The sequence below is a fragment of the Pituophis catenifer genome, unplaced genomic scaffold, assembly GCF_029215685.1.
Source record: "Pituophis catenifer annectens isolate HBS135680 unplaced genomic scaffold, rPitCat1.0.hap2 SCAF_1, whole genome shotgun sequence".
In the NCBI taxonomy this organism is placed as follows: domain Eukaryota; kingdom Metazoa; phylum Chordata; class Lepidosauria; order Squamata; family Colubridae; genus Pituophis; species Pituophis catenifer.
Window position 1 is genome coordinate 185,801,042 of NW_027256881.1, and position 25,933 is coordinate 185,826,974.

Here is a 25,933-nt window from a genome sequence, read left to right on the forward strand (position 1 = left end):
GTGGGGAATGGAAGGATTTATACTCCTTTCAGACAGCTGGTCATTTGCATTCTTTTAGCGGGTCGTTAAGGTCACCTGGAGGTTTATCCAGGTCATCAGGGTCACCTGAGTGGTGCAAATGGGTGATTGTGGCCTGCCAGTGGATTTGGCAGCAGATTCGGACTGTGAGGAGGTTGGAGAGGAACAAGAGCCAGTCCTGGAGTCTGGGGAAGACTCTGATGAGGGCTCTGTGTTGGAGGCAGAGAGGGGGCCAGAGCCGTATACCAGTTATCTGCTGCCTTTGGAGTCAGACATCAGTGAGGCAGATGAACAGCTGGAGCTTGTTCCCAGTGTGTGCATGCACAGTTGCCAGACGAAGGGAACAGCTAAAGAACAAGGGTCGACTTGGGAGTAAGGCTACAGGTGGACGATGAATGGCCCCTCCCAGAGGGAATAAAAGAGGAGCGAAAGGGGAGTGGAGTTTGCAGGAGAAAATCAGTTCATTACTGCATTCTTGCCATGTATTGCGGCATCTGAAAGATATCGGCCTGGTCACTCTCCAAGCCTGATAAAGGTTGGTAATTGTGAACTATCTTGAAAGACTGTGGGAGAGGAAAGACTTTGCTGGTGAGGAATTCACTGTAAATTAAATAAAAGGGGTTTATCGGGACAAGGACTCGGCTTTATGTTGCTGGGGAAGCCTAGGTCGGAACAATGGGTGTGGCTGTGGCGCCTTCTTGGAACTGTTAAAAGGACTGTGTTGTAGATTGGAGATAGACGATGTCATATCCTGACATCATCTATCTACTGACACTCTATCTTTCCTATGCAACAGGTTGCCTGGAATGGAACCTATCCTTCTCATCAGAGGTCTAATGTGATACCTTGCAAAATTATTGCCAAATGAGATCAAGGATTGCATGTTGCCCTTGCATTACAGGCTGCCTGCCCAGTTAGTAGTTAGTTAGTTAGTTAGTTAGTTAGTTAGTTAGTTAGTTAGTTAGTTACTTACTTACTTACTTACTTACTTACTTACTTACTTACTTGATTCAGCAGTTCTCTGGAGGTGGGATCAACCTGCTTTGAATCATCTGCAACTATCTGCATTAAATACTTGGTTGCCCTACATACTGTTAAGTCTAATTTGAAACAGATCAATTCCTATGATCTAAAGATGAATAGTTCTGCACTGGTTTGACAAATGAGAGATAAAGAGGGGAAGCCTAAAACCTGCGCAAACTCAAAAGGCAGCAGAAGGGAGGGAGTGTGTGTGTGTGTGTGTGTGTGTGTGTGTGAGAGAGAGAGAGAGAGAGAGAGAGAGAGAGAGAGAGAGAGAGAGAGAATTGAAGCAGTACAGTTCAATTTATTAATTTATTCAGAGCTGCTACTTCAGTTGCACAGATATTTTAACTTTTAATACAAGTTAATTTGGAGGGTTTTAGAGTATTCCCTGATAAACAATGCTTGAATGATGCTTCACAGAAGCCTTTAAAAGTTTATTGACCCTAAATAATTTAAATCCATGCATTTGCAAATTAATCTCAAGCAAAAAGTGAAGATTACACTTCATAAATGTACCTTTAAGAGTTTAGAACTGGATATAACAATCTCTTCCCTCTCCCAGCCCAGTTTCCTAGCAACACCCACTCGTTTAAAGGGAGTTTGGCCAAAACAGGAAAGCTTGATTGCTGATGAATATATTCACTTCATGTACTCCGTCTGTAAATTGCCTTTAATTAATGGCTCCATATTTTACCATACTTTGATGGAAGCTTAACCATTTTGTCTTTAAACTTGGATTTGATTTCCAGAAACTACAGAAGGAACAATACCCACTTTGGATGCCAATGGCAAATTGAATATTCTGTGGCATCCTATGGAATGAATCCACAAATTGAGACAAGTGGGATTTCCATTGTTTTCACAGTTGACATAGAAGATTGAGTTTTTGGAAGTATACATTTACACCCATACACACACTACACAAAGACAAACTTTGATTAGAAAGAGAGAAGACAACGATTACATAAGGGATAGCCTAGGGCTTTTTGGAGACTGTTTTTTTTAAAACTTTTTAAACCCAAGGTAGGCCCCATGGCCAAAAACTGGTTGACTTTCATCTAATTCCCTATTACTAGATTGCACTACAAATGGCTTTGTAGTGGCAGATACTGTATTTTCCTCTATCTAGGCATTCATATTTCTGATGGGCAACCATGTTTGGGTTTCAAAAATCTTCTCCATCATTACATAGCAGCGAAGTAACAGTTTGCTGCCATCTGGTGCTTGATTTCTAATCCAAATCTGACCACCTTATAAAATGGTGTCCTTGCTCCCTGCACCCAACCCTCACCCAGTGTGATAGGATGATATTTGGAGCTTGGCTCTACCTCCTCACTCTTGCCACCTGTCACCAGCCAGCTGCTTTCTGCTTCTAACAAAAATGGCAGGCTAATACGCTAACCAAATGTATTAGCCCTTATTTTGACAGACAGCTCTGAGTGGAGGCCTGAGGCAGTTGGGTTCATTATGCCACTGCTGAAAGCGCCGCTAACTCACAAAAGGAGGATGACAAGTGTGTGCAATCAGGAAAAATTAGACCCTCTGCCAACGGCGGAGGCTGAGCATGCAAGATGACTGCCAGCAAACCTTGATTCAGATTCTGGCACTGATGGTTGGCTTGGCAAATACAATGGCAATGTGTGAAACTGGAACACTGGGCAACAAAGCTGCTCTCTGAAGCAATTATTGTCCACGGCTACAAGAAACGAGATGAAAAGACTTTGGGGAACGCAATGTGGTAAGTGACCTTTACCTACGTTTAGCATTCCTGCAATATGTATTCATTGTCCTGGACTTTAGCTCTGCTGCTACGAGGAGTAGCAGAAAGGAGAAGGAAGTAAACTATCAGACAACATGGTCAATGCCATGTGAAAATGGAGTCTAATAGTTTTGAAATTAACCATTAATTAATTAACCACTGGCAATATTCAATCCTATATTTATACACATACCAATTGTGTGTGTGTGTGTATGTGTGTGTATTGGTTGGAAACATGCAGAAGAGGCCTTCATCCTGCAATGGATAGACAGTGGCTAAAATGATGATGTATGTGTATGTGTATATGTTTGTGCACATGTGTTCAAATGTAGTTGGTGCTCTGAAACATTAAAAAAAATCTTTAACAACCACGTCTTTAAAAATGATTCATTTCAAACTGGTGAAGGAAACTGTCATTTAAAACAAGGGTCCTGAACCCCTGGTCCACAGCCAAGACTGGGTCCACAGCCCATTGGGAACTGGGCCACACAGACAGCAGGCGAGCACAAGTGCACGAAGCTCCATTTGTGTAACCAGCATGACACCATCCTCTCTCCGCCATCAACACTGCCACCAGTCCGCAGAGCCAAAAAGGTTGGGGACCTCTGATTTAAAACATTTAATCAAGTTTATATTTTCATCACATCAAATTGGACCTGCCTTTAAAGAGAGAAGAGTCTATCCGCCATCAAATCTGGAAGAAGTGAAGGCTGGCTGGTTACTTGTGGAGCAAGGTTCTTGCATAATGAAGTGGGTACAGCTGAAAATCTCCAACTGTGGGGACTCTCTATCCAAATTGCAGTAATTGGGGCAATCAGAACCCAAGAGGTAACAGAAGAATGAATTAAAGTTCAGTGTTTCTAATGACTATCCAGTATAACTTGGCTGGTCTTGTCAGCATCATTTCTTCTCACTTGAATAGTGGAGGTAGACAATATAATGTGGTTTCCAAAATATTGTTCAGTTGTCATAGATGTGGTACTGTCACTTTACCTATTGTTATTATGAACTCAATGATACTGGAGTTAGGAAACTTCAGTAACAGAGTTGTCAACACCTGGAATGCACTATCTGACTCTGTGGTCTCTTCCCCAAATCCCCAAAACTTTAACCTTAGACTGTCTACTGTAAACCTCACCCCATTCCTAAGAGGTTTGTAAGGGGCGTGCATAAGCGCACTAGTCTGCCTACCGTCTCTGTCCTAATGTTTTCTTTTATTTGTATCCTTTTCATGTATTTATAATTATGTTTATACTTGTATCTGTCATAAAATACATGCTTGATTAAACAAACAAACAAACAAACAAACAAATAAAATCAATGGACTGTTATCCATTTTCAATAGGCACATCTCTGTCCCAATCACTGATCCATGTGTGCATATCCTAAATCTGAATGAATGTTAAATCAATCTTGGATACTGCATCTGATAATTTTTCTCCCTTCTTCACATCCCCATTCTGAATATATGAGCCTTGTTTTCAGGTGACAGGTAAAAATGTCCCCAGGTGGAAATAAGCATGAATCCCATCACACCATCATTTGATAAGAAGACAAGACAGGGATCATCTGCAAAGCATAGCTTCTGGAACTCCTTTAAACTTCTTAAAAATAGCTCTGCTCTAGAACAAATGATCAGGAAGGAAGGGGAGGGGACTTAGACTGGAGGAGTCTGCAACCTTCTGAGCCCTGGCCTAGTACCTTTTCCATAAGATGCAGTGGGAGATTTTTTTTTTCTAGTATTGCTTTTTTCTGAAGCCCCTTGATGGATCTGACCTATTTCAACTCAGACTTTCTTTGACCAGCTTTTGCACATCTCAAACATGATCCCATTCAGATTAGCTATCATGTGGTCAGACTAACTCCTTCCTCCTTTTTTACATTGTAAAATTGATTTGTATTTCAAAGTGCTCTTTGAGTTGGAAAGGATAAAAGGGTATGAAGGAGTTTTTGGCTTCTCCTAAAATTCTTCTCTTATTGGAATTTCTCCTTAGATTGTAATAGTTCATGGAAGTGATATGTTAGGAATATGCTGTTTTTATTTTTAACCAATCAACAAGAGAAACCTATTTTTGTAGTAGGCATAAAGAAGAAAGTTGTTCAGCTCATATTTTTATATAACCTTTCAAAAATTTGCTCTTCCCAAACTTAGAAATAAGCTAGAAACTTGTAGTACTGTTTGCAGATCAGAAAATGCATACAAAACCAGATGTATTACAGGAAAGAGTGCATACATTGGAGAAAATCACATGCAAAAATGTGTATATTAGAAAATATGTAAAAAAATCATAGATAAGGGAAAAATACATGCAAAATATAATGTTATGAAAATGTACTTTAATATGCATACACAACTTCTTGCTGAATGATGCAGAAATGCTATGGAATGGGTATGAAGCAAATACAGAATTGGAATGGAAAATGAATAACTAAGCAGAATCAACATTGATAGATTTGCCCATCTCTATTTTTGTCATCAAGTAGATATGAACAAATTGCTGGAGCTATTGATTCTTCAACTGCAGGCTTCTGTGTGCTGTCCTACCAATGTACAGTGGTTTATCAATGTGCAGAAATCCATGTGCACATCAATAAACTTTAGAATCTGGATAAACTCACACACTCTATGTCATGAAAACTGTTTTTGTGCAACACTCAATCAATGTATTTGGTCTTTAGATAATGATAATGAGGTGAAACCTGTAGCAGAGTGGCACATTAATTTTAGAAATCCTTCTAACTGAATCAGAATTCAGGATAAATGAAAGATGGGGCAGAGTAAACCATAAACCATTAAAGAAAGGAACAAATATATCTTAATTTCAGTATGGACAATTCAGAAGATTCCTTTTTCTTCTTCTATGTCTAGATCAAACTTCAAACTGCCAGAATGAAGCCACCTTCTTGACTTTGTTGTTGGCCAAATGAGGTGATTCCTCATAATGATAGTCCTTGACTTACAACCACAATTGAGACCAAAACTTCTGTTGCTAAGTGAGACCGTTGTTTAGTGAGTTTTATCCCATTTTACGACCTTTCTTGCCAAAGTTGTTAAGTGAATCATTGCAGTTGTTAAGTTAGTAACACGATTATTAAGTGAATCTGGTTTTCACATTGACTTTGCTTGTCAAAGGACATAAAAGGTGATCACATGACCATGATCACATTGCAACCGTCATAAAGATGAGTCAATTGCCAAGCATTTGAATTTTGATCACATGACCATGAGGATGCTGCAATTGTCGTAAGTGTGAAAAATGTCACAAGTCACTTTTTCCAGTGCCATTGTTACTTTGAATGGTCCTTAAATGAACTGTTATAATTTGAGGACTGATTGGAATGGAGAAAGAACAGAAAAAGTACATAGTAAAACCAATGATTCTGAATAGTTCGGTTTCTTATTGGTCTCAATAACTCACTTGATAAGCAATCCACTCAACTTTTGCTTTAAATACTTCCCAATACTTTTTAGAATAAAACTCAGAAAGCAGCATTAGTTGACATATATCCTCTAGAATATTTCAAATCTAAAATCAAACAGGATCCTAGTTAATGCTGTTGTTTCTGCTGGCCAGTTAAAGCAGAAGGCAGGCATCTTCTTCTGAGCTATCCCATCACAGCTCCAGGTCCTTTGTGTGACTTCATGGGAGTTAATGTGAGCCTTCTTGTGTATCACCCCTGCCCTATGGAACAGCTTCACAAGGCCCCAAACCAGTGGTGAAATACTCAAAACTCTGTTACTGGTTTGCTGCGCATGCGCAGTACGCACCCAACGTTCACTTTGCATGCATGCACACCGCAGGCACTATCGCACAGTGTTGAAAAAGGAGGCTTAAGAAGTCTTTTCTAAGGTAAGTAGAACAGCAAGGGGGGGGGAACAGCTATGCCGCGCAATTTAGATTCGCTAGAGAGCAGGATTTCCTGCTTTCTAGCAAATTAAATTGCGCGGCACAGCTGATCGTCAGAAATACTAGTTCATCTGAACCGGTAACATATTTTTACTATCGATTCGCCCGAACCAGTAGCTTTTATTACTACAGGTTCAGGTGAACCGGTCCGAACTGGTAGCATTTCACCCCTGCCCCAAACCTCTTTAGGAAGCTATTTCCTCAAGTCAGGATGTTAATGGAGCCCAGTTTTACTGGCACTGATTGAAGACTTGAGTATTTTACATGGCCCCTGTTAGTGTCTTTTATACATATATTTCTGTTTTATGCTTTGTCAGTCACCGAGAGTTATTTCATTAAAATAGGTAGCCATATAAATTCAATCAACCCATTAGTCTTTGGGGTAAGAAAGGTGATAAATAAATACAGTTAAGCTATACTGTTTTAACCAAATGAAAGGAAACATTTATAAAAGTACCTTTTTTCCTTTAGACTAACGCATACCTCCAGCTTCCCAAATTTAAATATATGATAAGATCAGAACCCCCTGGAACAAAATGTTCAATAAAAGGGAGAAAAGCAATGAAAAAAGGTCTATAAAAAGTTTTAATGGTATCTTCCAACTTGGAATGACATTTTAATGTGATGTCTTAAATGATTTTTTTCAGCACTCAGAAAGACTATTAATCTGAAGAGATTCTTCTCTCTCTCTGCTGGAAAAATAACATTTCAAAGCAGAATTATTTCTGGTGGGCAGAATCCAGAATGTAGCTCGTGTTTCAGTAGCTAATAGTGTATATTTTTTTTAAAAAAACCCACAAACCAACGTATATTTCATTTGTAAACTTGAAAGGCCTTACTAACTTTGGGCGTAAATGCGTTATTTGTAAAAGAGGCACATCAGAAAGGACTGCTGACAATGCCAAAATTTGTGCTTTTCCTTCATAAGGTAAAGGTAAAGATTCCCCTCGCACATATGTGCTAGTCGTTTGCAGCTCTAGGGGGCGGTGCTCATCTCCGTTTCAAAGCCGAAGAGCCAGCGCTGTCCGAAACGTCTCCATGGTCATGTGGCCAGCATGACTAAACGCCAAAGGCGCACGGAACGCTGTTACCTTCCCACCAAAGGTGGTCCCTATTTTTCTACTTGCATTTTTACATGCTTTCGAACTGCTAGGTTGACAGAAGATGGGACAAGTAACGGGAGCTCACCCCGTTACCCGGCACTAGGGATTTGAACCGCTGAACTGCCGACCTTTCAATCGACAAGCTCAGCGTCTTAGCCACTGAGCCACCAGATCCCTGTTTTCCTTCATAGCACAGGTCTAAGATTGGTGACCTAAGGGCAGTGGCAGATTAAGGCTCACTGGTGCCCTAAACACTGACAAATCTTGGTGCCCCTACTCCTTTGTACATACTGTACAAATCTTCATTGTTTTTTTTTCTTTCTCAACTTTGTGGTGCCCTCTTTGGGCCTGGTGCCCTAAGCACATGCCTAGTCTGCTTAATGGTTAATATACCACTGCCTAGGGTTGAAAAAAAAGATATTGTATGAGGGGTGAGGTTTCTAAGACATTTGTTAGTGGTAACAGATTATTACTGCTGCTTTCACATTTTCCTCTCCATTTGTAATGCTCACTTTTTTTTAAGTAATGGTATTGTTTCAATAGGCTGGAAGGAACATGAGGTGGAGAACCTACTGGAATTGGGATCCTATAGGATTTCAATAGGATTTACTTTAATATAGAAATGAGAAGAGTTCTGCTTTTAACAAATAAGGGGAGGGCCTTTTTGTAATGCAAGTTGAAAAATAGCTCACATCTTAAAAGCCTACATCTAACTCCCCTAAAGGCTCCAGTCAAAAGTAGACCACATGCTTTGTACTGTATACAAAAAGTTCAGTGTCACAATATCTATTCGAAAAGCAATTTGATTCACATCTTGTCTCCTCAAACCTTTAAAATTATAGACCCGAATAGATTATCTGCTATTCATCGAGCTTTTCCAGACCCCACATCCAAGGAAGAAAAAGGCTGCATCAGCCACCAGTAAAGCACATATAGCAACCTATTTGTTACTTTCACACACACACACACACACACACACACACACACCACATAGGAATGGCCTTGAAACATCCATGTGTGAGGAGAGTTTTAAAGCACTTTCGTCTGAAGAGCTGATGCTGCACCAAAAGAAATCAATAGGAACTCAGCCCATTGACTTCAAAGGGAGCTGACAGCTGTTGAGAGGGAACGGTCTGCAAGGAGAAAATAAAGAGGCTACAGGATGCACAAGGATATTGCCAAAACCAGAGAAGCAATGAGAAATACACTTGTGGTGGAGAATGCAGCTTATATTTTTGTTCTACTAACTTTGTTGGTATTTGATAAGCTGAGAAACTGATTGCTTTCTATACATGCTGAGGCACTGTTAGAGCCTCTCGATGTATGTTTAAAACATCCATGGCCCATTGTTCCCCCTTCAAAGTCCCTGGAAAAGGCGTTTTTATTTTCGCTGATGTGGATGTAGAAAATTCTGACTAAAATTCCAAAAGAAACCCAGGAAAATAGATAAGCAGACTTAATCCTTCAACGTATCAAACCCTTTGCTCTTATGAGCTGAAGTTCAAGGCCTTATGCAGCAGCCTAGATCAGCAGTTTTGACGGCTTTTATCTCCGTAGTGTCGGCTATGGCTGCTCCGGGGATGGAGCAAAACAGAGAAACATTCCTATTTTCCAAAAAGAAGAAATAATTTTACCACAGAGGCTGATACCACAGGAAAAAGACTTACTGTTTCTGCATCTTCTTTGACTTTCAAAAAAGGCTTTCTCAATTCTTCTGGAAAAGAAAAGAAAGATTTAAGGTTACACAAACACACAGAGACATCACATCACTTATGGCTTTTACCATCATAGTTTCTGTACAGTCAGTGATGCCTTTCATCCAGTAACAACTAGGAAAATGGCAATATTACCTAATAAAGGCAAACCATTTGCAATGCATCCACACAATGTGGATAAAATGGACCAGTGAGAGCTACCGTGGCGAGTCCAATTTTGTTAAAAGTAAATTTGAAAGAGGATGGAGAGGAACAACTGTAGAAACATTGAGCTTCCTATTGAAAGGACCCGGTCTCACTTTTATGAGCGTAGGAATGCTATCAGTTTGTAGAAAGGAAAAAAACCACAGATGTTTGGCCAAGAACTTATTGCAGGTGTTTGCTAAATGCTTAGAAAGAGGGACGAGAAAAGTTAAGATGTAAGTGACAGTGAGAAATTGCATGGCGGTTGAGAAAGGAAACTAAGGAAAAGCAAATATGAATAATCAAGAGGTATTAGGCAAGTCTGTTGACAGCTTAACTCATAAACAGCAACCCAGGTGGCAAGCAATCTGTGAAGAAGCATTTCACATCATTCCAAGAAACTCCACCTTAATGAACCTGCGATAAAGGAGGGTGAAAATTCCTCTTAAACTCCCCAGGCTTCTATATTTGTTCTAGGATACTATTAAAAGGACTACTGAAATTTCTGTAGGCATGTTCACCACCTTGAGTTATTTGTAAGAATAAATGTGGGAAGTAAGTAAGAAAGTAAATACATAGATACGGGTAGAGGTATGCAAGTTTTGGTGTATTCAGGTCTTTTCCCATGTAAGATTGAGAGTATCTTGGCGACATTTCGACGAGGTCCCACTCGTCATCTTCAGGCTGGTGTCTTCGGCTTTGTGCTTGTGCGAGCAAAGCATGATCGGAACTGCCGTCTCTCTCTAAATACTGGTGGGGAGGTGTGGGATGCTAGGTTTGTTGCTGTGAGCGGGTTGGTTGCCTGTGTTGTTACATCTTGATTAGTTGATGGAGTATTTATAGAGAGTATTTATAGAGAGACGGCATCTCCAATCATGCTTACACGGGAAAAGACCCGAATACGCCAAGACTTGCATACACACACACACACACACACACCAGTGGTGGGTTTCAAATTCTTTTACTACCGGTTCTGTGGGTGTGGCTTGGTGGGCATGGCAGAGGAAGGATACTGTAAAATCCCTATTCCCACCCCACTCCAGGGGAAGGTTACTACAAAATCCCCATTTCCTCCCAATCAGCTGGGACTCACAAGGCAGAGAATAGATGGGGGTGGGACCAGTCAGAGGTGGTATTTACTGGTTCTCCAAACTACTCAAAATTTCCGCTACCGGTTCTCCAGAACTGGTCAGAACCTGCTGAATACATACATACATACATACATACATACATACATACATACATATTTATTGTGCCAATAGCCACAGACTTCATTATGTTAAAGATTACTTGTGGCTTGCTATATTATTTGACCAAAATCACACTTATGATTAGGAGGTTACTAAAAATGTTTCTGAGGTGAGGAACAGAATGAAACAGGAAGGCACCACAGTAAAAAGGGGTAGAGTTAAAAAAAAAAAGTAAAGGGAGGCATTCTTTGGGGCCAAACTTATATATATCTTTTTAAATTGTTTTTAATGTTTGTATCTATGTTTTTTTTACTTTGGCTGTACACCGCCCTGAGTCCTTCAGGAGAAGGGTGGTCTATAAATTTGATAATAAATAAATAAATAAATAAATAAATAAATAAATAAATAAATAAATAAATAAATAAATTCTCAATCAATAGAGTCACAATGAATGGGATTCCATTGAGGTTGAGGAGGCCCAGGTCAGAGTGATTTTTAACTGGGGTATTACATGGGATCTGGGAAAAGTTAAGTGTTGGCCCTCAGAAGTGCCCTGGAACTAGGCAGTCAGCCAACATTTAGGCAGTTCCCTAAATTAGAGTGAGTAGCTTAGGAGTTTAATAGTTGGGAACAGGACTGGGAGGCCTCAGAGGAAAATGAAAAGAGGGTTATATTACCACACGGCCTTGACTTGATCATTGATTGCAATTTGATTCTACTTCCTGCTCTCACCCCAAATGTGCTAGCTCTAGGTCCTAGATTCCAAATTTCTGGAAACATTAAGCTCATGTTACTTGATGGCAGAGTAATGTGTAATAAGACTCCTCTTCTACATATTCTGGAGATGAAATGAGCAGATATGGCATACATTTAGTGAACATAGAGAGATAACCTTGAAAGAGAGATGCTTCCTATTTATACTGGGGTTTCATCAGCCAACACCAAAATCAAAGTGGAAAGGGGCCAATGGTTCAGGATATCTGCTTTACAGGTAGATGGGTATACATATTGTTGTCTCTATAAACGTGTTGAGAATACTGCTGCTAGGCCATCCATTCTACCACCAACTGGAACCTTGCCTGACCTTCTAGATCTCATCACTCCCCAATTTTAAGTACTAGAAGACTTCAATCTCATAAAATACAGTAGCATAACCTTCTTGCAGGTGACATTTGTTGTGATTTATATTGATGATCACATGTTGGGACTAAATTTTCTCTTGAAGAGTTTATTCATAATCTGAAGCTGGATGCTACAATGATTAGTCCTTTGTAAAATCCAATCACTTTTGCAATATAGTTTGTAAATTTGTGGAATGCAATTCAGAAGCAAATCTATATAAAATTGGATGCATAGAATAAATGTAAGTAACAATGAAGACCTTTTTTTAAACTCTGGAAACATGCCTATTTTTAGCTAGCAAAGAGAAAAAGTATTCTTCCTTTTTTTCTCTCTTCCGATTTAGGGTCCACTTTTTCAAATCAACTAAATGATGGTTGGTTGTTGACAGCAGTTGGCCGACCAGCTTGTTATCCAAGCCTGACAATTGTGGGTGAGAGAGAGTGACTGGTCCAAAGTCACCCAGCCAGCTTTCATGCCTAAGGCAGGACCAGAACTCACAGTCTGCTGGCTTCTGGCCTGAAGCCTTAACCACTAGACCAGACTGGCTCTTGTATAAATAAATATATATTTGTAATGATGTATGATTTTTTTTTTTTAACTTTGGAGCCAAGCTTATTTTTAACTAGCAAAGATAAGAACATTTTTCTTTCCTATAGAGTACTAAAAGCAAGTAACAACTTGAAGTTTTTTCTACCCACTCTTATCAAAATACATATGCAATAATGGAAGAGTTTTTTGTCCCTCACTAGTAATAAATGGGAAGTCATTTCTTCTTCTTCCCTGTTTGGGGTCTGGAAGGCGTCCTATACCAACCTGGCAGCCAAACTGGGGTGTGATGGGGGAGTCCTAGGAGGGGAGGGGCTAGCAAGAGGTGGGATTAGCCAGTTCTCCGAACTGGACAAAAAGTTAACAACCGGTTTGCCCAAACCGGTGTGAACTGGATGAAATATACAGTATAATATTATTGTGTTCTTTGAATTTCAACAAATATTATTCAACAGATTGCACTACATAGGATAGCGCCTGTTAAAGAATTCCACTGTGAAAGCTTTGGAGTCCCTTATGGGATTACTTTATGCCTCATAATCAAAAAATGTCTTCTTTGGTGATGTATTCTGACAAAAACATCAATATGACATTCCTCTGCCAATTTCTCTGCATACTTCAGAACAATTTCAAATCCCTTCGACTGTGTGATATATAATTTTGTTCAGTTGTTTAAGAAATATATCAATGACCTGAAATCTCTTGCTTACAACATCTTTTTAAAAGAGTTTATCATGCCACAATACTAAGCCACATAGAAAACCAAAGTTGTGTATATTTTTAATGATTCCTTCTATTGTTCTTCTACAGCAGGGCTGTCAAACTCATGGCCCGCGGGCCGGATGCATCACGCCCTGGCCACACCCATGCCCAGTTTAGTGAAGGGGGGAAAAGTCCCAATACATCACATGATGCCACCATGATGATGCAAGTTTGAAAACCCCTGTTCTACAGAGAATTCCTGTCAAAGCACAGGCAGCAACTATTGCATCAGCCATGCTCCCAATTTGGCATTTGTTAAGGTTCATCACCTTAACTCCATTGTTTTAGTGTCTTGGAGGATGTTCTCAGGTGTTGCTTCAAAATTTTCCCTGATTGAGGAAAAAACACATAGATATTTTGAATTATGTTTTTAAAATTAAGCCTAAATTGCAGTGGTTGTAGAACCACTGATCACCAAGTACAAGTAAAGAAGAACCATATGGAACATACAGAGAGAAGGGGGGAGAGGGGGAGGGGGAGGGAGGGGGAGAGAGAGGGAGAGAGAGGGGGGAAAGAGAGAGAGAGAGAGAGAGAGATCTTGTGTATCTATATTTCCATTCTTCTGTCCTTGCATTTCATATTGGATCTGTTATTGCACTCCTGGCCACTGTTGTCAACTATTGCAGTTTCTGTATCTTCCAGCTTTTTAAGAAGCACATTTGTCATACCAATTTCTGTAGTACTATCAGTATTCATAAATTCTAGGAAATACTCTCTTGACAGTCAACATTAGAAGACATTTTATTATATTCCCTCGTTGTTACAAAATGAACCTTTAAAGTGATGTCCACAGTAAAAGAGTAGTATCTTGCTTACTTCAGATATGTTACAATCCTCAGTTTGAGTTTGGTTCTAGTCGCTGTATGGACTCATTTCGAGTCATTTTTTCCCAAGGTCTTTGTAGATTTCTCAGGTATGGAACAAAAGAAGGATGCAACAGTCCGGATTTCTGAGTACATAAGCTATATACTCCCCCATCCCACATGCCATTTTTAGTGATTTCACACTTGCAATGTGTTCAATGGGACCTTCAATTTTCTTTATCTTTGAAGAACATGATGCTTTTTATGTATTGTGATGAGGAACTCATTCAGGCTACTGCTGAAGTGGATCCATAGTCCTGAATCATATAATCTTAGCAGGAAATTGCACTTCTACCACATTTTTCTGATTCATCCTTTTCCTTAGGAATGTGCAAGGTTCTTCTACTTGAGATGGAGATAGGGATGCTGCCATAGCTATCAGGTCACCTGGCTAGTAACTACAGTAATTGGAAAATCAAGTATCTCCTTCTCACATCTTCTCTAAGCTATATATCTCAGTGCCTATAGTATAGCTCCTTCCTTCTTAGGTAAAAAGTTTCTTTTTTCTGAATGCTGTTCTAGAGGACTGTCTTCTTCTAATGATCACCACTCTATATCAGCTATGGTGGCTCTCAACATCCAGATGAAGAGTACAAATAAGCAGATAGATTGAAGTACTTGAGTGAGGGAGAGGGATGATATCTGTGCCTTGTGGACTATGGCTCTTATTAATATCATCTGTCTCTGCACAGCAGCTTCTTCAGCTCGGTTTAAGGAGGTAGCAGGAAATAAGAAGCTCCTGGAGAAGGTAATGTTAATCTGCCCAGGTTCTTAGAGAGGTTCAATACCGGTGATTCCTCTCTCCAGCTGCCTTCTCTTCTTCCCTCTCACTTCATCTTCTGCCTGTCTGTTCTGTCCCTTGCAACTTCCTTCCTCTAGCATTTCATCCCATGATCCCTGTGCATGTAGATAAAGTAGGTAATACCAGAGGGCACCCAATTTTCTACATTCTGGGTGTAAGTAGGGCCATCCCCCATCCTCCCATTCACAAATGGGCACCTGAGGCTGCCATCTCAGTTTGCCTCCTAGTAAGACCCATTCCTGCTAGTGTCCTTCGCTGACACTGTTCCCAGCCTAACAACCGGTCTTTAAGGAACTGAATTCCAAGAACAGCACCACCAAAGGCTGCAATAAACCCAGTTAAACAAGCCAGTGTTTATGATTCCAGTCACTGTGAGGCTCTATTTCTACAATATGGTTAACTAGGTCAATGGCAGGGGAAAGTGAGGAGGATGGGGAGGTAAGGAGGAGGGGTGAAAATACCAAAGAGGATTTCAATTTAGCTGTCATATGCAAAGTCAATTGGCCTTAATGGATCATAACCAATCTACAACCAATCTACAATGGGCTAATAATGTCATCACTCTCCTAGCACAAGAGCTCATGGGATGTCAAGTACTTCTTAGGGAAAGTATCTCCAAAATGGTGGATGTTGACCCAGTTAATGTGAGTAGGTACTGCCAGAACCATCAGTGAAAGTTTTGACTGGTTTAAGAGCAGATAGAAGTGTATTGTGTAAATGGGGCCTATGTGTTTTGCATACGTATGATCAGGAAAGCAAAAGTTGTTTCTTAACAGACATGAGGAATTCAGCCATGGAATGTCCCTCAATAGTTGTGAAACCATCACAGAATCCAACCAAGGCCAATAAAAATGCTAGCTAATTGCTACCAGTCTCTCTTAGGAGCACAATTGATGTCTTAATGTCCCTGAGAAAATCTTTATAAAAGGGACTTTCCCCAGTTATTTTATTATAAGATCTGCATTCACAGTGGATGTTTAACCCAAAGGTGCTTTTTCAGGAGGCAACTGGACTTTCTTGCTTTTTCTTTGAAGACGTTTTGCTTCTCATCCAAGAAGTTTCTTCAGCTCTGACAGGATAGTGGGGAATCCTGTCAGAGCTGAAGAAGCTTCCTGGATGAGAAGCAAAACATCTTCAAGGAAAAAACAAGAAAGTCCAGTTGCCTCCTGAAAAAGCACCTTTGGGACAACCATGACCTGGATGACTGAGAATATCTACAGTGGATGTTTAACTTACATGGGTGGAGACCAGTAGCATACACAGGAGAGGTCTACAAGACTGTGAACATAATATTGCAATCTAAGCAATATTAGATACTGTATGTATAATACGTATTGTATTTCTACACATATACAAAAGAACCAGGGCTTGATGTTGCATCCACCATCTTGCAGGTATTGCCACATACTCCCACATGGATGCCTATGATATAGACTGAAATAAAAAAAAAATCCCAGACAGGATGGGATATATTAGATCAAAGTGGGCCTTTAAGCCCCAGAGGTATATTATATTAGCATCCAGAGCATTTTAATGAAAGTGAGATCCAGACAGAGTAAAATATTCTGTCACCATGAGTGCAGCTGATCCCTGATGAATAAATGAGGATTAATGGAGTACAAAATTTCTAAAGAAGGAAAAGTTGCATTTTGTTCTCAGCTAGCAACTCTATTTAACTACTGAGCCCCTATCGGACAATATCAACTCTGCAAATGAATTTCAGCTCAATATCTTGTTTTTATTTGTGCTCGCTGCATAATAACACCGATAGCTCACTGTTTATATGCAATGAGTTGTTTTGTGGATAAGAAGGGATTCATCTGTTAGCGGTGTCTGCATAAACAATGCAGAAATTGCACAGCTTTCTTCACAGTTACAATAATGTTGGGTCCATAGCTTGTCTTCAATCAACTCTCAAGATTAATATTCAGAAATATGCAGTATGTTCCTAAGGCCATTCCTAAACTTTGCTCTACCTTCATCCAATGTTCAAATCACTGCAAACATGTCTTAATGCCCCTGCCTTGTCCGTATCTTAGATACTGCCAAGTGTACTTAAAGCCTTGGTTGCTGCTGTGAAACATGAGCTGGAAAGTACAGCCTACTTACAAAAGAGGCTTCCAAACATAGAAGTGTGACTTGAAAGGGGTGCTCTGTCCGGATCAACTGAGGTGAAGAGGAAAAAGGCTGCTGTCTTAGCAATAGCCACACACCTACCTTTAGGGGTGTTTCAAATTCAATCCATCCAGCATTGCTTTGTAGCCCTTATTCTGTGATTAGTAAGTGTGTGTCTAGCAGCAGACACAAATCCCTAGGTCATAGGATTCCAAACAGGCAGAGATTAATCTTGTTGGAGTTGTACAGCCACAGGGTACTTCATGCAACAAAAGAACAGAAAAACTCCAGTTGTTGTTGTTTTATGGTATTCAGTGTAAGTCAAAATGGCTTGATAATTAGTAACATATTTGCCCACAAGAAATACAGTTTGTTCCAATTTTACTGCAGAACACTGATGGTACTAGACAATCAATGACAAGGGTAACAAACCACAGCAAGATGACATATGTATCATCCTTTGCCCTCCCCTTGCCATGTGGACAATACTGCTGAATAATCCATGATGTACATTTGGATTTAAATATCTCAGCTCTCTCTGAGATACCTGCCATCTAGTGGGCAGATCCTGAGCACGTAGCATACAATTATAAATCAAATCCTTAATTTCTCTGCAATTGAATTCTGCTGCTTTGGCAATCAAGATTAGATTCATGCTTCAATCATGGGTGTAAAGCAACAATTGATGGCTTAATTTAAACATCAGAAAATTGTACACAAGGTGGCTGTAACACCACATCCAGTTTGCTTTTAATCTATGTCTTTGGAAACGAAGGACTAACAAAGAATCCTTTTTTAAAGAAAGAATTAGGATGGTAAAGCATTGCCACTTGGATACAATATTAATTTAAAATAAGACTGAACGTTATTTCATTTGGCATAACTTCTCCTATTTAATATTAAAATATACAACAAATTTGAGATCTGCAGGAACAGGAGAGAGGCCTAACACTGAGTCAGACTATTGATCTATCTAATAAAATATTGTCAGTAGTAACTAAGAGAGTTTCAAACATGATTTTTTTGGTAGCTCTATTGATTAGAATACCATATACGTGCTGCAAAAAGCTAGGCAATCATTAGATGAAAGCAAAAAGATACAGAAACTCCTAACATTTTGCTGCAATCTGGTAGTCCAAATTTTTGCAGCTAAAATACATTTGCTATTGGACTTGACCCTTTTGGCATGCTAAAATATGAACTCTACCACTGAGCTGTTGCCCTTGTCTGTGATGGGAATTTGTAGTTACATGTGCTTATTTCCCCTTATATTTATCCCAAGATCCTAGAATACCTGATTTCCAGATTAACACAACCCACATCATTCAACACAATTCCTCTCTGTCTTCTCCCGTACCCCCCATGCACAGATACACAAGAGATTACATTTGCAGCCAGCATGCACTGATGCTGCAGGGACCTGTCTTCTCTGTGGGAACATTAGCTACCAATTGCTTTGCTTGTACTGATTCGGTGCACAAGTTCCACCATAAAAAGGAGCACAGAATCTCTAATCCCCCATGGCATATCTGCAGTCCTTCTTAGCCACTCTTGCTGATATTGTTCCAAGTGAGAATTAGTCTCTGAATTTGAGATGGATGACAGTGGTTGAGCAGGGGAAATAGGGCACTGTTAAACTTCTGGTAGGATTCTTGCATCCCACGCAATGATTTACTCAACACAATATATATTCAATATTTTTGATTGTGTCCTCTTATTTGTTTCTTGTCACTCTGTTTATTCAAATATTTATTTTATTTTAACTGTAAGAATCTAAGAATATTTTCTTTTTGTAACCGGATTTTTCCCCACAGGAACCTTAAAATGTCTCCCTTTGGTTGCTAGAAATAGGCAGAACTGTTTGGATTTTATTGTAATAATTTTGGATAACATAATATGCAGATATTTCCTAACCAGGATGCAAAAAAAATCACAGGGATCAACGAATGAAAGCAAAGAGTTTGATTTGACTGATTTTTGGAGCTCAGGTAGGATGTGTCTCATAAGGCTCATGGATGATTAAATGACTAGGTGATTCTGCTAGATACTGAATGCATAACAGCATATAAGGGAATGCTAGGGTATATCTTCCTGCTCAATTTTCCAAGTACGGGCAGTCCTCGACTTACAATTGAGCCCAAAATTTCTGTTGCTAAGCAAGACATTTATTAAGTGAATTTGACCTCATTTTACAAATTTCCTTGCCATAGTTGTGAAATGAATCACTGCAGCTGTTAAGTTAATAACACGGTTGTTGTTAACTTATCCATTAACTTTGCTTGTCAGAAGGTCGCAAAAGGTATAACCATAATCCTGGGACACTACAACTGTCATAAATATGACTCAGTTGCCAAGCGTCTGAGTTTTGATCATGTGACCATGCGGATGCTGCAATAGTCATAAGTATGAAAAATGGTCACAGGTCACTTTACTCAGTGCAGTTGTAACTTTAAATGGACTAAATGAACTGTTGTAAATTGAAGACTACCTATACCTATCATCAACCAAGGTTCATATCTCTTTGGTTCCCAACTTCCTATTTCTGTATCTATGATTTTCCTCCTCCAATTCTCTCCATTTCACCCTTGGGCCTGACCATTGTCATCAGTGGTTTAACTTCCATTGCCGCACAGCTTTCTAAATTCAATATTGCCCCTCATCTAACAAGCTTTGGTTTCCTTCATGTGTCTTCATCTTCACCTTGTGTGAGGACATTTAAAGGTAGTTTATTGGTTTATGCACAGCTGGCATGCTATCCAATATATTTTTCTCTTTCCTGTGATTTGGGGGGAAAATAAGTAAAAGCCTTTACTTTGAGTTGAAATGCTGAGGTAATCATCCCCGTTTTCAAAAAGCGATTGCCTGCTCTTTTTTTTTTTTTTTTAAATACTGCATAAAAAGCCACTGGGTGCGTGCCACATCCTGGGAAATTTCCATTTTGGCATTTGTCACTGAACCAGTTGATATGAGAGTTCATGTAGGCTTTCAATAAGAGGTGCATTTGTGAGATGAGGTGGCAACAGACTTGCATTCTTACTTCCAGCAAAGAAAACCCTAAGGCTGGCCTTGAGAATCTGTAATTCAGAGCTGATGCAAACTGTTGTGGCACGAAGACAAGTGCTGAGACAAATTGTGAATTGCTTGAGGAGAAAACTAGCATTTGGGAGAAAGGGAAACAACATTTCTTTATCCCTCTGCATTTCTCTCTTTGTCATACACACATCCCACACACAAACACACAGGAGTGAATGGAATAATCCATGCTATCTGAAAAAAAGCTAATCAGTAGAATTTGAACAGTTTCATCCCTGCTCTGTAGTCCAATGCTACATCATCAACACCTCCCAGTTAATTGCTGGTACATTAACTGTGCCTCATTTGCTAAATCAAATAGAAACTCTGAGCAGAGAGAAACAGCAGCAAGTTAGTAATGTAAAAAATGACCAGATTGTTATATACATAGCTACCAGATCTAGGTTTCAAGTTCTGGTAAACAACTAGATAGGGACAGAGTGACTTGTCAATAGACCACTGCTGACATTTAATAGTTGTGAGTCCAGATCTGGTAGACCTAATGTATCTACAGTTCAGTTAACACTACAAAGATAACTTAATTTATTTCAGGAGTTGTGAAAATGGCCACTCTACTGTGAGCCATTCAGAAATCAGTGTGACTTGACCCAGAACAAAATCGAACTTTATCCTTTCATAGTCCAGAATGACAAGAGCACACAAACAGGTGTAGCTTTGTTTTTAAATGGGCAGAGAAACTAGAATGTTGTCAAAGAGCCTTGGTAGTACAGGGGTTTAAGGTACCCTGTTATTAAGCTTATTAAGACCAGCTTCCTGCAATTACTGCAGGGTTCGAATCTCGCCAAGGCTCAAGGTTGACTCAGCCTTCCATCCTTTCTAAGGTAGGTGAAATGAGGACCCAGTTTGTGGGGGCAATAAGCTGACTTTGTATAAAATATACAAAAGGATGAAGGCTATTGCTGAGCACATTGTAAGCCGCCCTGAGTCATCGGAGAAGGGCGGCATATAAATCAAATTAAAAAAAAAAAAATTTCACAGAAACCTATGAAGGAATTTTTCTGTAGCTGTTCTCCTTCTAAAGGAGTTTGGTTACAAAGAACGCCCATACATTTTATTGTTTTTCAGGAGAATGTGATCACATTTGTAGGAGGGATAGCTTCTATATTCTTATAAATGTCATGTAGAGCTGTTGGGTGGCTTTATGCAAAGGGAAAAGATTTTTATAAAATCAATGGTGCCATTTTTTGAGTGAAAAAATATATCACATACAGCAGACTATTGTATAAGAGATTAATTCATTGGTATTTTTCCATAAAATCAATTCATCATGACAACAGATCATCTCTAGAAACCACCATCATTGAACTATTACGGGTGAAAAACTAAGTGACCGTAAGTTGAAGCAAATAATAAAATTAAAAATATCTCTCAAAATCTTTCTTATATGTACAACCCCCCCCCCCCAAACTGTGAATCATGGATTGGTCACAATAATTTAAGGACAGACCTGTCAATTATTGAATTCAATACCCTGCCTCACTCACCCCAGTGGTGGGTTGCCCCCGGTTCGGACCAGTTTGCAAGAACCAGTAGTAAAACCAGTGGGAGGCTCCTCCCACTGACCCGGACATCATCATAGATGATCTGCGCATGTGCAGAAGAGACCGCATGGGCATAAGCAAAGTGAGCACGTGGGCGCGATGCAAAACGGTAGTAAAGGTAAGTAGAACCCACCCCGACTCACCCCATTATGGCCACTAATGATCAAAAGTGTAGCACTGTGCTGCAAGAAAAAATAAATAAATAGTATTCAGTTTTTAAGAAAATGTTTTAAACATCAGAAGAATGAAAAGGCTGAAAGGACTGTTAAAAGATTTCTGAAATATTTCATGACAGCACTAATGGCATGATCTACTGCCCTGCCAAATCTACCTCCTGCAGCCCTGCTGTTACATGGAATTTTTTTTTTCAATCAGCCCCCCTACAACAAATCCCATTCACAGAAATAATTAAATGGCAGAATAAGATCAGATAGCACTCTGCTGATCCAAGACTGGCTGCCCAGGAAAATGGTGCAACATATTTTAGATTAATTAACCATACCATAATGGGCTATTTTAATTTTCATCTCTTAATTTCCTTATGACTTTCTATTATTTGATCATAATTGATTACAAAGGCAAAGTAATAAAGAGGCAATTGGAAAAAAAGAGAGAGGCCTTTCTCTTTGCTCCCTTCAAACTTCCTAAAATATGGAGATGAAGTGAGAATGAGAAGCAAGCAAATCAATTTAAATTCTTCATCTTTTTTTGTTAATAACAATGAGTGCAAAATAGTTCCAAGAATAGAAGAACATGGCTCCAGGGCTGTAATTGGTTCTGGCAAACAGATGTCCACAACAGCCTTGTTTACAATGGTTGACTCAACCTTTGTCTTCCTCTTATTGGTGGGATGAATTGGATTTCTCCATACAGCACAAAAATTATGGAAGAACTGACTTCAAAAGAGACTGCACTATTTATTTATTTATTTATTTATTTATTTATTTATTTATTTATTTATTCATTCATTCATTCATTCATTCATTCCTTTATTCCTTTATTCCTTTATTCCTCTTTCTTTCTTTCTTTCTTTCTTTCTTTCTTTCTTTCTTTCTTTCTTTCTTTCTTTCTTTCTTTCTTTCTCTCATTCACACCCTCTGTCAACTTGCAAAGCTTTCAAGTTGCCATGAGCAGGAGGGAGGGAGAACTGAAGTGAATTCCATACATTCTTTCTGACCGCAATCAGAAGGAGGGTGTTAGGTTTCACAGCCAACCAAAGTGGTTAATTGGAGAATGTGATTTATGACATGGCCAGAGAGGAGGGGAGAGACAGGGTCATAGGGGAACGTAAATCTTCGTAGGATCAGTCCTAACTGCATCCGAGTATTGCCGGAATGTTGCTCCTAATAAATGACTATATTTCCTTTGAAGTTTGGATCATGGCTCATGAATTAATTAGGGCATCTTTTGGAAACTTGACAGACAGTTAGGACTCCTTTTAAAAATCTGTAAAGATTACCAGGTTTCCTGAATCCTGGACTCTCCAACAGCTCCCCGATGTCTTGGGTGCTGGGAGGGAAAATCAGGCAACCATGGCCAGAGACGAGCTATCTGAAGAGAGCCTAACTGCAGCCAGAGTGCAGCCTCCCTCGGACATCAAAGCTGAGATGCCTGCTTCAGCAGCGGAAGCAAGAAAAGATGAGTATTGGGGGGAGTTAATCTCTAAGGCAGCTGAAGTCGAGTTTCCCCACCCCAATACCCGGAAAAAGGGAAAGCCCCTGAGCGAGCTGGGAAGAGTGGAGTGGAGATTAGACTGGAAACAAGCCAGGCTTCCAAAGCCCCTGGGGAGTTCCAGAGAGCAGCCGAGGAAGGAATTTGACCAAGCCACCCTTACCAATGAGGGGCCGTCATGCAGGCCAAAGGAGAGGGGAGGAGCAGTGGATCCCTTTGAAGTGAGGAGAAGCAGACAGGAGCACAGCCCCCCTTCTCCACCCATCAGAAAGAAGCCGCAACCAGTGTCTTTCCCACGCAGCAGGCAGGCTGCCCAGGGCAGACAAACCCCTCTCTCCCTCCAAACTAGAGCTGAGGAAGAGGGCCAGTTACATCAAATGCAAGCATACAGAGGCCAACAGGGGGAGAGAGGAGCAGTGCTGAGTGAACTGCCCCAGTTCAGAGGAAAGTTTGATGGGGATTCAGACCAGTAGCTCTAATCCTTGATTCAGCTGAGATCCACCTAGAATGTTATGGACACCTTTACCCATCCCCCAGAGCTATGGTGAATACCATTGCAGAGGGGCTAGAGGGGGAAGCAAGGGAATGGCTAGCAGCCCTCCACAAGAGGAGAGCCCCCCAACTGCAAGATGTAGATGACTTCCTACGACTGCTAGAGGCCAGATTCGAGGAGGCAGAGGAAGACCTGTATGCAAAGGATGAGCTCAGCTATCTAAAGCAGAGGGGCCATCCCATTAAAGAACACATCCACAAATTTAGGAGAGTTGTTGGGAGGCTACCCCCTTTGCCAGAGTGGCTGCTAGTGCACTTTTTCAGAACAAGCCTGGACATTCAAATTGCCCAGGTAACCGCTTACTTGGACATCCCAAACCAGCTCTCTGAGTGATTCCGAGTAGCAATAGAAGTCAACAGTGGATTGCGCGCCAACAACATGAGAGAGCGACCAGACACGAAAGAGAGGGAGCAACCCGACCTGAAACCAGCCCTCCCTCGAAGCCTGCTGAAGTACTACAGATGTGGAGGGAAGGGCCACATGGTATCTGTGTGCCCGACCCCAGCCCCAAGGCCTAGGCCAGAGCCACCACCCAGGGCACAGCTGGAACAAGGCCCCAAACGAGCCACCAACAGGTCCCGGAGGGCCCTCCAGGCTGAAGAGGTCCTTTCCCACCCAGCCTGGTGGGGGGTAACATCCTAAACTCTGCATCTGTACTCAGATTGTTTTGCTTTGTGCAGGTCGCCCTCAGGAAGTGAGGGGAGCCGAATGTCAACTTGCAAAGCTTTCAAGTTGCCATGAGCAGGAGGGAGGGAGAACTGAAGTGAATTCCATACATTCTTTCTGACCGCAATCAGAAGGAGGGTGTTAGGTTTCACAGCCAGCCAAAGTGGTTAATTGGAGAATGTGATTTATGACATGGCCAGAGAGGAGGGGAGAGACAGAGTCATAGGGGACCGTAAATCTACGTAGGATCAGTCCAAACTGCATCCCAGTATTGCCGGAATGTTGCTCCTAATAAATGACTATATTTCCTTTGAAGTTTGGATCATGGCTCATGAATTAATTAGGGCATCTTTTGGAAACTTGACACCCTCCTTATGGTGGTCTATGACCATAATAAGGATTTCATTTGCTACAAGTATTTGAAAATGATACCTGTGTCTCTCTCCAGCCTCAGGTACATAGATAATACATGTAAGTGAAACGCATGGAGTGTTTTACATTTAAAGCTACAGTAGGTAGCCAAACTACCTGGAAGCTACAGGTAGTCTTCAACTTACAACCGCAATTGGGACTGGAATTTCCATTGCTCAGCAAAACAGTTGTTAAGTGAGGCACGCCCAATTTTACAACCTTTTCTTGCCAGATTTAAGTAAATCTTTGGAGTTGTTAAGGGAATCACATGATCATTAAGCAAATTTGGCTTTCCCCCATTGGCTTTGCTCGTCAGAAGCCATCTGGGAAGGTCACAAATGGCGATCTCGTGACCCTGAGATGCTGCAACCATCATAAATACATGATGGTTGCCAAGCACCCGGATGTTGATCACACATAGCTGTGACTGTCATAAGTGTGAGAACTAGTCATAAACTACTTTTTTCATTGTCACTTCAAATGGTCATTAAATTAACCAGTAGGGACTCTGTAATAGAAAGGACTTGTGAGTCTTTCTTTGGATTGTGACACAGCATACACAGGGCAGCCAGGAACAAAGAGAGAGTTGGGACTTATGAAGGTTTTCTTCAAGCACATTTTCTTCAGACAGATCTCCCGATGAAGATGCTTTTCTTGAAATATTCTTGTTGCCTTTTCTTTCTTTCACACACCCCATCCAACCGTGATGCTGCAAAGGAGAACTCAGGGAAGCCTACTTTTAACAATTCAATTAGCATGATCCAGTTATGAATACAAAATATTTGAAAAGTGAAAAGGCAGGGGTGGGCTGCTGAGGGTTCGCAGGGGTTCTGTGCAGTTTGGAGAACCCCCAAATCCCACTCCTGGCTGGCCCCACCCACCCCACCCC